The sequence below is a fragment of the Pseudophryne corroboree genome, unplaced genomic scaffold, assembly GCF_028390025.1.
Source record: "Pseudophryne corroboree isolate aPseCor3 unplaced genomic scaffold, aPseCor3.hap2 scaffold_306, whole genome shotgun sequence".
Taxonomy (NCBI): Eukaryota; Metazoa; Chordata; class Amphibia; order Anura; family Myobatrachidae; genus Pseudophryne; species Pseudophryne corroboree.
The window spans coordinates 494,271-509,239 of record NW_026969736.1 but is presented as its reverse complement, the minus strand read 5'-3'; the positions used below and the strand labels follow the sequence as shown (position 1 = coordinate 509,239).

Here is a 14,969-nt window from a genome sequence, read left to right as displayed (position 1 = left end):
AGAGACACTTTGCAGAAGCAAATACTGACAAAGGCTAATAAGCATTCATCTAGAACGTTTCCTAGAAAAACTTTAAAAAGTCAATAATCTGGAGAGTTTTTGTAAGATGTTTCTTCCATCAACCAACGAAGAAACACATTGGTACTTTCCCATGATGAGCGAGTGCTTCAGGATCTCTTGCACTTACATGTGCAGCAGAGTACAGCAATGGAAGCATGCTGGGCCCATAACCCAGAGGTAGGCAGATTGAAACTATCCTTTGCTATATGCTTTTTTTTTGTTAATTAAAGTAATCCAAAACTGGGATTGATATTTTGGCTCTTTATTTTTACTTAAAGTACAATAACTTTTACCATTTTAATTTGTTTTAATAGTATATTGACAGTATTGTTTTCTTTCAAAAATCCACTTAATTTTCTTTACCCTATTATTAAAATGGTAATTGACAAAAACAAACTACATTGTCACCAGAAGAGCAATACAAAATGTACAAGTGATATATTAAAATCATCTTTCCAGCTTGAATTTCAATGATGCATTGGGGCAACGATTTTGTGAGAAACATCTTCACCCTTAAATAAAGATTTTCTTAATTCCTTACCTGTGTGATAATTAGATATCACCTTGTTTTCGCATTAAACAGACTTCCACATGAGAAAGCAGCAAGGATGCAGTGGCGTTAATGTTTCCTGGTGTCAACTTGTATTATTTCAGTAGACATTGAAATGAGGATGCATCTTGCTGCCTTTCCAATGAAGCAAGTTTAATTTAGTAATAGGTGAAAAACCATCCTTACAAAGGTGTTAATCAGAGACTTTGCTTTGTGGACACTTTTCAGAGAACAAATTTGTTAGCATAAAAATAAGCCAGAAAATGAAGAGCTGTTAAATCACTCAATTGGATTTTTCTGCCAGCATATTTTTTTTCTCTGCAAACCACTGCTAAATTGTGCTTCCTAGCTGTTTTTATAAAATCAATGAATCAAATCTAACTCTGATTACATCAGAGAAGGCCAGGTACCCTACACCATAAGAGGGGGTTTGAAATTTTGACTTGTCTACTTAAAGATCACCAAAATCTGATAACAAGATCAATTACATCCCTGGGTGGGATTGAACCACCAACCTTTTAGTTAATAGCCGTACACACTAACTGATTGCGCCACAGAGACACTTTGCGAAAGTCTGTTTAATGTCTGTTTAATGTGAAAATGCAGTCGAGTTTCCCACATTTGGGGAAATCATAGGGGTCAGCATACCCAGAATGCAATGAATGAACCTCACCCTGGGAGAACAATCTTCATGACCATGGTATCTCCTATGCAAAATAAGTATGATTTGGGATAGGGCAGGGGAGGGCCGCTGCTCAGGCACATCTCTGTCAAGTAAAGGAGATTCAACTGAGGCAGCACAAGGGAACTCTCATCTGGGGACAACAACTGCAGGGAGAACACATATTTTCAGATGAACATGGGAGGGCAGAAGGCTGCCTAATACTGAAGCACCCCCAAACAACAAACCAAATGCAACAACTAGTGCAAGCATTCCTGGGGGAAGGCCTGCAGCAGATGGATTTGCATATGGTGATGTCATCCAAGCAGTGGGTCAAAGTTGGCTTCAACCCTCGTCTGCATATGAAAAGAAAAAAGGGATGTGCAGGGCATGGCGGCCTTTTGCGGCGCTTGCATGACCCTTAGTTCGCATTAAACACCCCCACCCTCCTTCGGTGTGGGGCTCATGTTGGCTATGCCCCAGCACCTGAAGCATTCAAGCTGATTTCTTGCAGCAGCTGGGCACTGTAACAGCTCCAGAGCTGCTCTGTGAGGCAAGTAAAAGGGTGTGGGCCCTGCAGCACTACCTGTAGTTTGCATTGTGTGTTGGAAGGCACAAAGTAAGCAGACGGGAGAAGTCAGGATAGTGCGCAAGGGCATAGAAGGGAGCGGCTCAAGAAAAGAGAAGTGGAAACAGACAGCAAACTAGGCTGGAGAGAGACCTGAGACAAAGAGATCTGAATTATACGAGAGACGACCAGGGGAAACACAAATTATGCAGAAAGTTTCCCACATTTGGGGAAATCACAGGGGCAGCACACCCAGAGTGCAATGGGTGAGCCTTGCCCTGGGAGAAGCACCTACATGATCATAGTATCTCACCTGGCAGGTAAGTAGGAGTTGGGCTAGAGCTGGGGAGGGTCGCTGCTCGGGTACCCCCCTGTCAAGTGAAGGAGATCCAACTGAGGCAGCACAAGGGAACTCTCGAAAGAGGAACAAGGCTAGAGGAAGATCTGAGACAAAGAAATCTGATTTTTACCAGAGTTGACCAGAAGAAAGCACAAACACAGTCCCCCACTACCACAAATAATGCAGTCGAGTTTCCCACATTTGGGGAAATCACAGGGGTCAGCATACCCAGAATGCAATGAATGAACCTCACCCTGGGAGAACAATCTTCATGACCATGGTATCTCCTATGCAAAATAAGTATGATTTGGGATAGGGCTGGGGAGGGCCGCTGCTCAGGCACATCTCTGTCAAGTAAAGGAGATTCAACTGAGGCAGCACAAGGGAACTCTCATCTGGGGACAACAACTGCAGGGAGAACACATATTTTCAGATGAACATGGGAGGGCAGAAGGCTGCCTAATACTGAAGCACCCCCAAACAACAAACCAAATGCAACAACTAGTGCAAGCATTCCTGGGGGAAGGCCTGCAGCAGATGGATTTGCATATGGTGATGTCATCCAAGCAGTGGGTCAAAGTTGGCTTCAACCATCGTCTGCATATGAAAAGAAAAAAGGGATGTGCAGGGCATGGTGTCCTTTTGTGGCGCTTGGATGACCCCTCCTTCGGTGTGGGGCTCATGTTGGCTATGCCCCAGCCCCTGAAGCATTCAAGATGATTTCTTGCAGCAGCTGGGCACTGTAACAGCTCCAGAGCTGTTCTGTAAAGCATGTAAAAGGGTGTGGGCCCTGCAGCACTACCTGTAGTATGCATTGTGCGTTGGAAGGCACAAAGTAAGCAGACGGGAGAGGTCAGGATAGTGCGCAAGGGCATAGAAGGGAGCGGCTCAAGAAAAGAGAAGTGGAAACAGACAGCAAACTAGGCTGGAGAAAGACCTGAGACAAAGAGATCTGAATTATACGAGAGCCGACCAGAGGAAACACAAATTATGCAGTCAAGTTTCCCACATTTGGGGAAATCGCAGGAGCAGCACACCCAGAGTGCAATGGGTGAGCCTTGCCCTGGGAGAAGCACCTTCCTGATCATAGTATCTCACCTGGCAGGTAAGTAGGAGTTGGGCTAGAGCTGGGGAGGGTCGCTGCTCGGGCACCCCCCTGTCAAGTGAAGGAGATCCAACTGAGGCAGCACAAGGGAACTCTCGAAAGAAGAACAAGGCTAGAGGAATATCTGAGACAAAGAAATCTGACTTTTACCAGAGCTGAGCAGAGGAAAGCACAAACACAGTCCCCCACTACCACAAATAATGCAGTCGAGTTTCCCACATTTGGGGAAATCACAGGGGTCAGCATACCCAGAATGCAATGAATGAACCTCACCCTGGGAGAACAATCTTCATGACCATGGTATCTCTTATGCAAAATAAGTATGATTTGGGATAGGGCTGGGGAGGGCCGCTGCTCAGGCACATCTCTGTCAAGTAAAGGAGATTCAACTGAGGCAGCACAAGGGAACTCTCATCTGGGGACAACAACTGCAGGGAGAACACATATTTTCAGATGAACATGGGAGGGCAGAAGGCTGCCTAATACTGAAGCACCCCCAAACAACAAACCAAATGCAACAACTAGTGCAAGCATTCCTGGGGGAAGGCCTGCAGCAGATTGATTTGCATATGGTAATGCCATCCAAGCAGTGGGTCAAAGTTGGCTTCAACCCTCGTCTGCATATGAAAAGAGAAAAGGGGCGTGCAGGGCATGGCGGCCTTTTGCGGCGCTTGGGTGACCCTTAGTTCGCATTAAACACCCCCACCCTCCTTCGGTGTGGGGCTCATGTTGGCAATGCCCAAGCCCCTGAAGCATTCAAGCTGATTTCTTGCAGCAGCTGGGTACTGTAACAGCTCCAGAGCTGCTCTGTGAGGCAAGTAAAAGGGTGTGGGCCCTGCAGCACTACCTGTAGTTTGCATTGTGTGTTGGAAGGCACAAAGTAAGCAGACGGGAGAAGTCAGGATAGTGCGCAAGGGCATAGAAGGGAGCGGCTCAAGAAAAGAGAAGTGGAAACAGACAGCAAACTAGGCTGGAGAGAGACCTGAGACAAAGAGATCTGAATTATACGAGAGACGACCAGGGGAAACACAAATTATGCAGTCAAGTTTCCCACATTTGGGGAAATCACAGGGGCAGCACACCCAGAGTGCAATGGGTGACCCTTGCCCTGGGAGAAGCACCTACATGATCATAGTATCTCACCTGGCAGGTAAGTAGGAGTTGGGCTAGAGCTGGGGAGGGTCGCTACTCGGGTACCCCCCTGTCAACTTAAGGAGATCCAACTGAGGCAGCACAAGGGAACTCTCGAAAGAGGAACAAGGCTAGAGGAAGATCTGAGACAAAGAAATCTGACTTTTACCAGAGCTGACCAGAGGAAAGCACAAACACAGTCCCCCACTACCACAAATAATGCAGTCGAGTTTCCCACATTTGGGGAAATCATAGGGGTCAGCATACCCAGAATGCAATGAATGAACCTCACCCTGGGAGAACAATCTTCATGACCATGGTATCTCCTATGCAAAATAAGTATGATTTGGGATAGAGCTGGGGAGGGCCGCTGCTCAGGCACATCTCTGTCAAGTAAAGGAGATTCAACTGAGGCAGCACAAGGGAACTCTCATCTGGGGACAACAACTGCAGGGAGAACACATATTTTCAGATGAACATGGGAGGGCAGAAGGCTGCCTAATACTGAAGCACCCCCAAACAACAAACCAAATGCAACAACTAGTGCAAGCATTCCTGGGTGAAGGCCTGCAGCAGATAGATTTGCATATGGTGATGTCATCCAAGCAGTGGGTCAAAGTTGGCTTCAACCCTCGTCTGCATATGAAAAGAGAAAAGGGGCGTGCAGGGCATGGCAGGCCTTTTGCGGCGCTTGGATGACCCCTAGTTCGCATTAAACACCTCCACCCTCCTTCGGTGTGGGGCTCATGTTGGCTATGCCCCAGCCCCTTAAGCATTCAAGCTGATTTCTTGCAGCAGCTGGGCACTGTAACAGCTCCAGAGCTGCTCTGTAAGGCAAGTAAAAGGGTCTCTGTGGCGCAATCAGTTAGTATGTACGGCTATTAACCGAAAGGTTGGTGGTTCAATCCCACCCAGGGATGTAATTGACCTTGTGATCAGATTTTGGTGATATTTAAGTAGACAAGTCAAAATTTCAAACCCCCGGTTATGGTGTGGGTACCTGGCCTTCCCTGATGTAATCAGAGTTAGATTTGATTCAGTGATTTTATAAAAACAGCTAGGAAGCACAATTTAGCGGTAGGTTGCAGAGAAAAAGAAATATGCTGGCAGAAAAATCCAATTGAGTGATTAAACAGCTCTTCATTTTCTGGCTTTATTTTTATGCTAACAAATTTGTTCTCTGAAAAGTGTCCACAAAGCCAAGTCTCTGATTAACACCTTTGTAAGGATGGTTTTTCACCTATTACTAAATTAAACTTGCTTCATTGGAAAGGCAGCAAGATGCATCCTCATTTCAATGTCTACTGAAATAATACAGGTTGACACCAGGAAACATTAACGCCACTGCATCCTTGCTGCTTTCTCATGTGGAAGTCTGTTTAATGTGAAAACAAGGTGATATCTAATTAGCACACAGGTAAGGAATTAAGAAAATCTTTATTTAAGGGTGAAGATGTTTCTCACAAAATTGTTGACCCAATGCATCATTGAAATTCAAGCTGGAAAGATGAATTTAATATATCACTTGTACATTTTGTATTGCTCTTCTGGTGACAATGTAGTTTGTTTTTGTCAATTACCATTTTAATAATAGGGTAAAGAAAATGAAGTGGATTTTTGAAAGAAAACAATACTGTCAATATACTATTAAAACAAATTAAAATGGTAAAAGTTATTGTACTTTAAGTAAAAATAAAAGAGACAAAATATCAATCCCAGTTTTGGATTACTTTAATTAACAAAAAAAAATGCATATAGCAGAGGATAGTTTCAATCTGCCTACCTCTGGGTTATGGGCCCAGCATGCTTCCATTGCAGTACTCTGCTGCACATGTAAGTGCATGAGATCCTGAAGCACTCACTCATCATGGGAAAGTACCAATGTGTTTCTTCGTTGGTTGATGGAAGAAACATCTTACAAAAACTCTCCAGATTATTGACTTTTTAAAGTTTTGCTAGGAAACGTTTTAGATGAATGCTTATTAGCCTTTGTCAGTATGGACTTTTGCAAAGTGTCTCTGTGGCGCAATCAGTTAGTATGTACGGCTATTAACCAAAAGCACTGTTTGCAAAGTGTCTCGGTGGCGCAATCGGTTAGTGTGTTCGGCTATTAACCAAAAGGTTGGTGGTTCAATCCCACCCAGGGACGTAATTGACCTTGTGATCAGATTTTGGTGATATTAAAGTAGACAAGTCAAAATTTCAAACCCCCTCTTATTGTGTAGGGTACCTGGCCTTCTCTGATGTAATCAGAGTTAGATTTGATTCAGTGATTTTATAAAAAACAGCTAGGAAGCACAATTTAGCAGTGGGTTGCAGAGAAAAAAAATATGCTGGCAGAAAAATCCAATTGAGTGATTAAACAGCTCTTCATTTTCTGGCTTTATTTTTATGCTAACAAATTTGTTCTCTGAAAAGTGTCCACAAAGCCAAGTCTCTGATTAACACCTTTGTAGGGATGGTTTTTCACCTATTACTAAATTAAACTTGCTTCATTGGAAAGGCAGAGAGATGCATCCTCATTTCAATGTCTACTGAAATAATACAGGTTGACACCAGGAAACATTAACGCCACTGCATCCTTGCTGCTTTCTCATGTGGAAGTCTGTTTAATGTGAAAACAAGGTGATATCTAATTAGCACACAGGTAAGGAATTAAGAAAATCTTTATTTAAGGGTGAAGATGTTTCTCACAAAATTGTTGCCCCAATGCATCATTGAAATTCAAGCTGGAAAGATGATTTTAATATATCACTTGTACATTTTGTATTGCTCTTCTGGTGACAATGTAGTTTTTTTTGTCAATTACCATTTTAATAATAGGGTAAAGAAAATTAAGTGGATTTTTGAAAGAAAACTATACTGTCAATATACTATTAAAACAAATTAAAATGGTAAAAGTTATTGTACTTTAAGTAAAAATAAAAGAGCCAAAATATCAATCCCAGTTTTGGATTACTTTAATTAACAAACAAAAAAATGCATATAGCAGAGGATAGTTTCAATCTGCCTACCTCTGGGTTATGGGCCCAGCATTCTTCCATTGCTGTACTCTGCTGCACATGTAAGTGCAAGAGATCCTGAAGCACTCACTCATCATGGGAAAGTACCAATGTGTTTCTTCGTTGGTTGATGGAAGAAACATCTTACAAAAACTCTCCAGATTATTGACTTTTTTAAGTTTTTCTAGGAAACGTTTTAGATGAATGCTTATTAGCATTTGTCAGTATGTACTTTCGCAAAGTGTCTCTGTGGCGCAATCAGTTAGTGTGTACGGCTATTAACCAAAAGGTTGGTGGTTCAATCCCACCCAGGGATGTAATTGACCTTGTTATCAGATTTTGGTGATCTTTAAGTAGACAAGTCAAATTTCAAACCCCCTGTTATGGTGTAGGGTACCTGGCCTTCTCTGATGTAATCAGAGTTAGATTTGATTCAGTGATTTTATAAAAACATCTAGGAAGCACAATTTAGCCGTGGGTTGCAGAGAAAAAGAAATATGCTGGCAAAAAAATCAAATTGCGTGATTAAACAGCTCTTCATTTTCTGGCTTTATTTTTATGCTAACAAATTTGTTCTCTGAAAAGTGTCCACAAAGCCAAGTCTCTGATTAACACCTTTGTAGGGATGGTTTTTCACCTATTACTAAATTAAACTTGCTTCATTGGAAAGGCAGCAAGATGCATCCTCATTTCAATGTCTACTGAAATAATACAAGTTGACACCAGGAAACATTAACGCCACTGCATACTTGCTGCTTTCTCATGTGGAAGTCTGTTTAATGTGAAAACAAGGTGATATCTAATTAGCACACAGATAAGGAATTAAGAAAATCTTTATTTAAGGGTGAAGATGTTTCTCACAAAATTATTGACCCAATGCATCATTGAAATTCAAGCTGGAAAGATGATTTTAATATATCACTTGTACATTTTGTATTGCTCTTCTGGTGACAATGTAGTTTGTTTTTGTCAATTACCATTTTAATAATAGGGTAAAGAAAATGAAGTGGATTTTTGAAAGAAAACAATACTGTCAATATACTATTAAAACAAATTAAAATGGTAAAAGTTATTGTACTTTAAGTAAAAATAAAAGAGCCAAAATATCAATCCCAGTTTTGGATTACTTTAATTAACAAAAAAAAAAAGCATACAGCAGAGAATAGTTTCAATCTGCCTACCTCTGGGTTATGGGTCGAGCATGCTTCCATTGCTGTACTCTGCTGCACATGTTAGTGCAAGAGATCCAGAAGCACTCACTCATCATGGGAAAGTACCAATGTGTTTCTTCGTTGGTTGATGGAAGAAACATCTTACAAAAACTCTCCAGATTATTGACTTTTTAAAGTTTTTCTAGGAAACGTTTTAGATGAATGCTTATTAGCCTTTGCAGTATGAACTTTTGCAAAGTGTCTCTGTGGCGCAATCAGTTAGTATGTACGGCTATTAACCAAAAGGTTGGTGGTTCAATCCCACCCAGGGACCTAATTGACCTTGTTATCAGATTTTGCTGATCTTTAAGTAGACAAGTCAAAATTTCAAACCCCCTGTTATGGTGTAGGGTACTTGGCCTTCTCTGATGTAATCAGAGTTAGATTTGATTCAGTGATTTTATAAAAACAGCTAGGAAGCACAATTTAGCAGTGGGTTGCAGAGAAAAAAAATATGCTGGCAGAAAAATCCAATTGAGTGATTAAACAGCTCTTTATTTTCTGGCTTTATTTTTATGCTAACAAATTTGTTCTCTGAAAAGTGTCCACAAAGCCAAGTCTCTGATTAACACCTTTGTAAGGATGGTTTTTCACCTATTACTAAATTAAACTTGCTTCATTGGAAAGGCAGCAAGATGCATCCTCATTTCAATGTCTACTGAAATAATACAGGTTGACACCAGGAAACATTAACGCCACTGCATCCTTGCTGCTTTCTCATGTGGAAGTCTGTTTAATATGAAAACAAGGTGATATCTAATTAGCACACAGGTAAGGAATTAAGAAAATCTTTATTTAAGGGTGAAGATGTTTCTCACAAAATCGTTGCCCCAATGCATCATTGAAATTCAAGCTGAAAGGTGATTTTAATATATCACTTGTACATTTTGTATTGCTCTTCTGGTGACAATGTAGTTTGTTTTTGTCAATTACCATTTTAATAATAGGGTAAAGAAAATGAAGTGGATTTTTGAAAGAAAACAATACTGTCAATATACTATTAAAACAAATTAAAATGGTAAAAGTTATTGTACTTTAAGTAAAAATAAAAGAGACAAAATATCAATCCCAGTTTTGGATTACTTTAATTAACAAAAAAAAATGCATATAGCAGAGGATAGTTTCAATCTGCCTACCTCTGGGTTATAGGCCCAGCATGCTTCCATTGCAGTACTCTGCTGCACATGTAAGTGCAAGAGATCCTGAAGCACTCACTCATCATGGGAAAGTACCAATGTGTTTCTTCGTTGGTTGATGGAAGAAACATCTTACAAAAACTCTCCAGATTATTGACTTTTTAAAGTTTTTCTAGGAAACGTTTTAGATGAATGCTTATTAGCCTTTGCAGTATGAACTTTTGCAAAGTGTCTCTGTGGCGCAATCAGTTAGTATGTACGGCTATTAACCAAAAGGTTGGTGGTTCAATCCCACCCAGGGACCTAATTGACCTTGTTATCAGATTTTGGTGATCTTTAAGTAGACAAGTCAAATTTCATACCCCCTGTTATGGTGTAGGGTACCTGGCCTTCTCTGATGTAATCAGAGTTAGATTTGATTCAGTGATTTTATAAAAACATCTAGGAAGCACAATTTAGCAGTGGGTTGCAGAGAAAAAGAAATATGCTGGCAAAAAAATCAAATTGCGTGATTAAACAGCTCTTTATTTTCTGGCTTTATTTTTATGCTAACAAATTTGTTCTCTGAAAAGTGTCCACAAAGCCAAGTCTCTGATTAACACCTTTGTAGGGATGGTTTTTCACCTATTACTAAATTAAACTTGCTTCATTGGAAAGGCAGCAAGATGCATCCTCATTTCAATGTCTACTGAAATAATACAGGTTGACACCAGGAAACATTAACGCCACTGCATCCTTGCTGCTTTCTCATGTGGAAGTCTGTTTAATGTGAAAACAAGGTGATATCTAATTAGCACACAGGTAAGGAATTAAGAAAATCTTTATTTAAGGGTGAAGATGTTTCTCACAAAATTGTTGACCCAATGCATCATTGAAATTCAAGCTGGAAAGATGATTTTAATATATCACTTGTACATTTTGTATTGCTCTTCTGGTGACAATGTAGTTTTTTTTGTCAATTACCATTTTAATAATAGGGTAAAGAAAATTAAGTGGATTTTTGAAAGAAAACTATACTGTCAATATACTATTAAAACAAATTAAAATGGTAAAAGTTATTGTACTTTAAGTAAAAATAAAAGAGCAAAAATATCAATCCCAGTTTTGATTACTTAAATTAACAAAAAAAAATGCATATAGCAAAGGATAGTTTCAATCTGCCTACCTCTGGGTTATGGGTCCAGCATGCTTCCATTGCAGTACTCTGCTGCACATGTAAGTGCAAGAGATCCTGAAGCACTCACTCATCATGGGAAAGTACCAATGTGTTTATTCATTGGTTGATGGAAGAAACATCTTACAAAAACTCTCCAGATTATTGATTATTTAATGTTTTTCTAGGAAACGTTCTAGATGTATGCTTATTAGCCTTTGTCAGTATGTACTGTTTGCAAAGTGTCTCAGTGGCGCAATCGGTTAGTGTGTTCGGCTATTAACCAAAAGGTTGGTGGTTCAATACCACCCAGGGACATAATTGACCTTGTGATCACATTTTGGTGATATTTAAGTAGACAAGTCAAAATTTCAAACCCCCTCTTATTGTGTAGGGTACCTGGCCTTCTCTGATGTAATCAGAGTTAGATTTGATTCAGTGATTTTATAAAAAACAGCTAGGAAGCACAATTTAGCAGTGGGTTGCAGAGAAAAAAAATATGCTGGCAGAAAAATCCAATTGAGTGATTAAACAGCTCTTCATTTTCTGGCTTTATTTTTATGCTAACAAATTTGTTCTCTGAAATCTGTCCACAAAGCCAAGTCTCTGATTAACACCTTTGTAAGGATGGTTTTTCACCTATTACTAAATTAAACTTGCTTCATTGGAAAGGCAGCAAGATGCATCCTCATTTCAATGTCTACTGAAATAATACAGGTTGACACCAGGAAACATTAACGCCACTGCATGCTTGCTGCTTTCTCATGTGGAAGTCTGTTTAATGTGAAAACAAGGTGATATCTAATTAGCACACAGGTAAGGAATTACGAAAATCTTTATTTAAGGGTGAAGATGTTTCTCACAAAATTGTTGCCCCAATGCATCATTGAAATTCAAGCTGGAAAGATGATTTTAATATATCACTTGTACATTTTGTATTGCTCTTCTGGTGACAATGTAGTTTTTTTTGTCAATTACCATTTTAATAATAGGGTAAAGAAAATTAAGTGGATTTTTGAAAGAAAACTATACTGTCAATATACTATTAAAACAAATTAAAATGGTAAAAGTTATTGTACTTTAAGTAAAAATAAAAGAGCCAAAATATCAATCCCAGTTTTGGATTACTTTAATTAACAAACAAAAAAATGCATATAGCAGAGGATAGTTTCAATCTGCCTACCTCTGGGTTATGGGCCCAGCATTCTTCCATTGCTGTACTCTGCTGCACATGTAAGTGCAAGAGATCCTGAAGCACTCACTCATCATGGGAAAGTACCAATGTGTTTCTTCGTTGGTTGATGGAAGAAACATCTTACAAAAACTCTCCAGATTATTGACTTTTTTAAGTTTTTCTAGGAAACGTTTTAGATGAATGCTTATTAGCATTTGTCAGTATGTACTTTCGCAAAGTGTCTCTGTGGCGCAATCAGTTAGTGTGTACGGCTATTAACCAAAAGGTTGGTGGTTCAATCCCACCCAGGGATGTAATTGACCTTGTTATCAGATTTTGGTGATCTTTAAGTAGACAAGTCAAATTTCAAACCCCCTGTTATGGTGTAGGGTACCTGGCCTTCTCTGATGTAATCAGAGTTAGATTTGATTCAGTGATTTTATAAAAACATCTAGGAAGCACAATTTAGCCGTGGGTTGCAGAGAAAAAGAAATATGCTGGCAAAAAAATCAAATTGCGTGATTAAACAGCTCTTCATTTTCTGGCTTTATTTTTATGCTAACAAATTTGTTCTCTGAAAAGTGTCCACAAAGCCAAGTCTCTGATTAACACCTTTGTAGGGATGGTTTTTCACCTATTACTAAATTAAACTTGCTTCATTGGAAAGGCAGCAAGATGCATCCTCATTTCAATGTCTACTGAAATAATACAAGTTGACACCAGGAAACATTAACGCCACTGCATACTTGCTGCTTTCTCATGTGGAAGTCTGTTTAATGTGAAAACAAGGTGATATCTAATTAGCACACAGATAAGGAATTAAGAAAATCTTTATTTAAGGGTGAAGATGTTTCTCACAAAATTATTGACCCAATGCATCATTGAAATTCAAGCTGGAAAGATGATTTTAATATATCACTTGTACATTTTGTATTGCTCTTCTGGTGACAATGTAGTTTGTTTTTGTCAATTACCATTTTAATAATAGGGTAAAGAAAATGAAGTGGATTTTTGAAAGAAAACAATACTGTCAATATACTATTAAAACAAATTAAAATGGTAAAAGTTATTGTACTTTAAGTAAAAATAAAAGAGCCAAAATATCAATCCCAGTTTTGGATTACTTTAATTAACAAAAAAAAAAAGCATACAGCAGAGAATAGTTTCAATCTGCCTACCTCTGGGTTATGGGTCGAGCATGCTTCCATTGCTGTACTCTGCTGCACATGTTAGTGCAAGAGATCCTGAAGCACTCACTCATCATGGGAAAGTACCAATGTGTTTCTTCGTTGGTTGATGGAAGAAACATCTTACAAAAACTCTCCAGATTATTGACTTTTTAAAGTTTTTCTAGGAAACGTTTTAGATGAATGCTTATTAGCCTTTGCAGTATGAACTTTTGCAAAGTGTCTCTGTGGCGCAATCAGTTAGTATGTACGGCTATTAACCAAAAGGTTGGTGGTTCAATCCCACCCAGGGACCTAATTGACCTTGTTATCAGATTTTGCTGATCTTTAAGTAGACAAGTCAAAATTTCAAACCCCCTGTTATGGTGTAGGGTACTTGGCCTTCTCTGATGTAATCAGAGTTAGATTTGATTCAGTGATTTTATAAAAACAGCTAGGAAGCACAATTTAGCAGTGGGTTGCAGAGAAAAAAAATATGCTGGCAGAAAAATCCAATTGAGTGATTAAACAGCTCTTTATTTTCTGGCTTTATTTTTATGCTAACAAATTTGTTCTCTGAAAAGTGTCCACAAAGCCAAGTCTCTGATTAACACCTTTGTAAGGATGGTTTTTCACCTATTACTAAATTAAACTTGCTTCATTGGAAAGGCAGCAAGATGCATCCTCATTTCAATGTCTACTGAAATAATACAGGTTGACACCAGGAAACATTAACGCCACTGCATCCTTGCTGCTTTCTCATGTGGAAGTCTGTTTAATATGAAAACAAGGTGATATCTAATTAGCACACAGGTAAGGAATTAAGAAAATCTTTATTTAAGGGTGAAGATGTTTCTCACAAAATCGTTGCCCCAATGCATCATTGAAATTCAAGCTGAAAGGTGATTTTAATATATCACTTGTACATTTTGTATTGCTCTTCTGGTGACAATGTAGTTTGTTTTTGTCAATTACCATTTTAATAATAGGGTAAAGAAAATGAAGTGGATTTTTGAAAGAAAACAATACTGTCAATATACTATTAAAACAAATTAAAATGGTAAAAGTTATTGTACTTTAAGTAAAAATAAAAGAGACAAAATATCAATCCCAGTTTTGGATTACTTTAATTAACAAAAAAAAATGCATATAGCAGAGGATAGTTTCAATCTGCCTACCTCTGGGTTATAGGCCCAGCATGCTTCCATTGCAGTACTCTGCTGCACATGTAAGTGCAAGAGATCCTGAAGCACTCACTCATCATGGGAAAGTACCAATGTGTTTCTTCGTTGGTTGATGGAAGAAACATCTTACAAAAACTCTCCAGATTATTGACTTTTTAAAGTTTTTCTAGGAAACGTTTTAGATGAATGCTTATTAGCCTTTGCAGTATGAACTTTTGCAAAGTGTCTCTGTGGCGCAATCAGTTAGTATGTACGGCTATTAACCAAAAGGTTGGTGGTTCAATCCCACCCAGGGACCTAATTGACCTTGTTATCAGATTTTGGTGATCTTTAAGTAGACAAGTCAAATTTCATACCCCCTGTTATGGTGTAGGGTACCTGGCCTTCTCTGATGTAATCAGAGTTAGATTTGATTCAGTGATTTTATAAAAACATCTAGGAAGCACAATTTAGCAGTGGGTTGCAGAGAAAAAGAAATATGCTGGCAAAAAAATCAAATTGCGTGATTAAACAGCTCTTTATTTTCTG

General features: G+C 39.0%; 6 non-coding genes and 1 pseudogene across 6 annotated transcripts; all 7 read right to left on the bottom strand.

Annotated features, from left to right (window-relative positions):
• Window positions 1-1,206: 1,206 nt before the first annotated feature.
• Window positions 1,207-1,334, bottom strand: LOC135016942 (U1 spliceosomal RNA; annotated as a pseudogene).
• Window positions 1,335-2,005: 671 nt separating this feature from the next.
• Window positions 2,006-2,167, bottom strand: LOC135016941 (U1 spliceosomal RNA). Its single transcript, XR_010214909.1, has one exon. It is a non-coding gene; the product is annotated as a U1 spliceosomal RNA (small nuclear RNA).
• Window positions 2,168-2,319: 152 nt separating this feature from the next.
• Window positions 2,320-2,483, bottom strand: LOC135016957 (U1 spliceosomal RNA). Its single transcript, XR_010214923.1, has one exon. It is a non-coding gene; the product is annotated as a U1 spliceosomal RNA (small nuclear RNA).
• Window positions 2,484-3,129: 646 nt separating this feature from the next.
• LOC135016966 (U1 spliceosomal RNA) lies at window positions 3,130-3,292 on the bottom strand. The gene has a single exon (XR_010214931.1). It is a non-coding gene; the product is annotated as a U1 spliceosomal RNA (small nuclear RNA).
• A 152-nt stretch (window positions 3,293-3,444) lies between these two features.
• Window positions 3,445-3,608, bottom strand: LOC135016960 (U1 spliceosomal RNA). The gene has a single exon (XR_010214926.1). It is a non-coding gene; the product is annotated as a U1 spliceosomal RNA (small nuclear RNA).
• Window positions 3,609-4,279: 671 nt separating this feature from the next.
• On the bottom strand, window positions 4,280-4,442 carry LOC135016936 (U1 spliceosomal RNA). Its single transcript, XR_010214904.1, has one exon. It is a non-coding gene; the product is annotated as a U1 spliceosomal RNA (small nuclear RNA).
• A 152-nt stretch (window positions 4,443-4,594) lies between these two features.
• LOC135016955 (U1 spliceosomal RNA) lies at window positions 4,595-4,758 on the bottom strand. The gene has a single exon (XR_010214921.1). It is a non-coding gene; the product is annotated as a U1 spliceosomal RNA (small nuclear RNA).
• Between the last annotated feature and the right edge of the window lie 10,211 nt (window positions 4,759-14,969).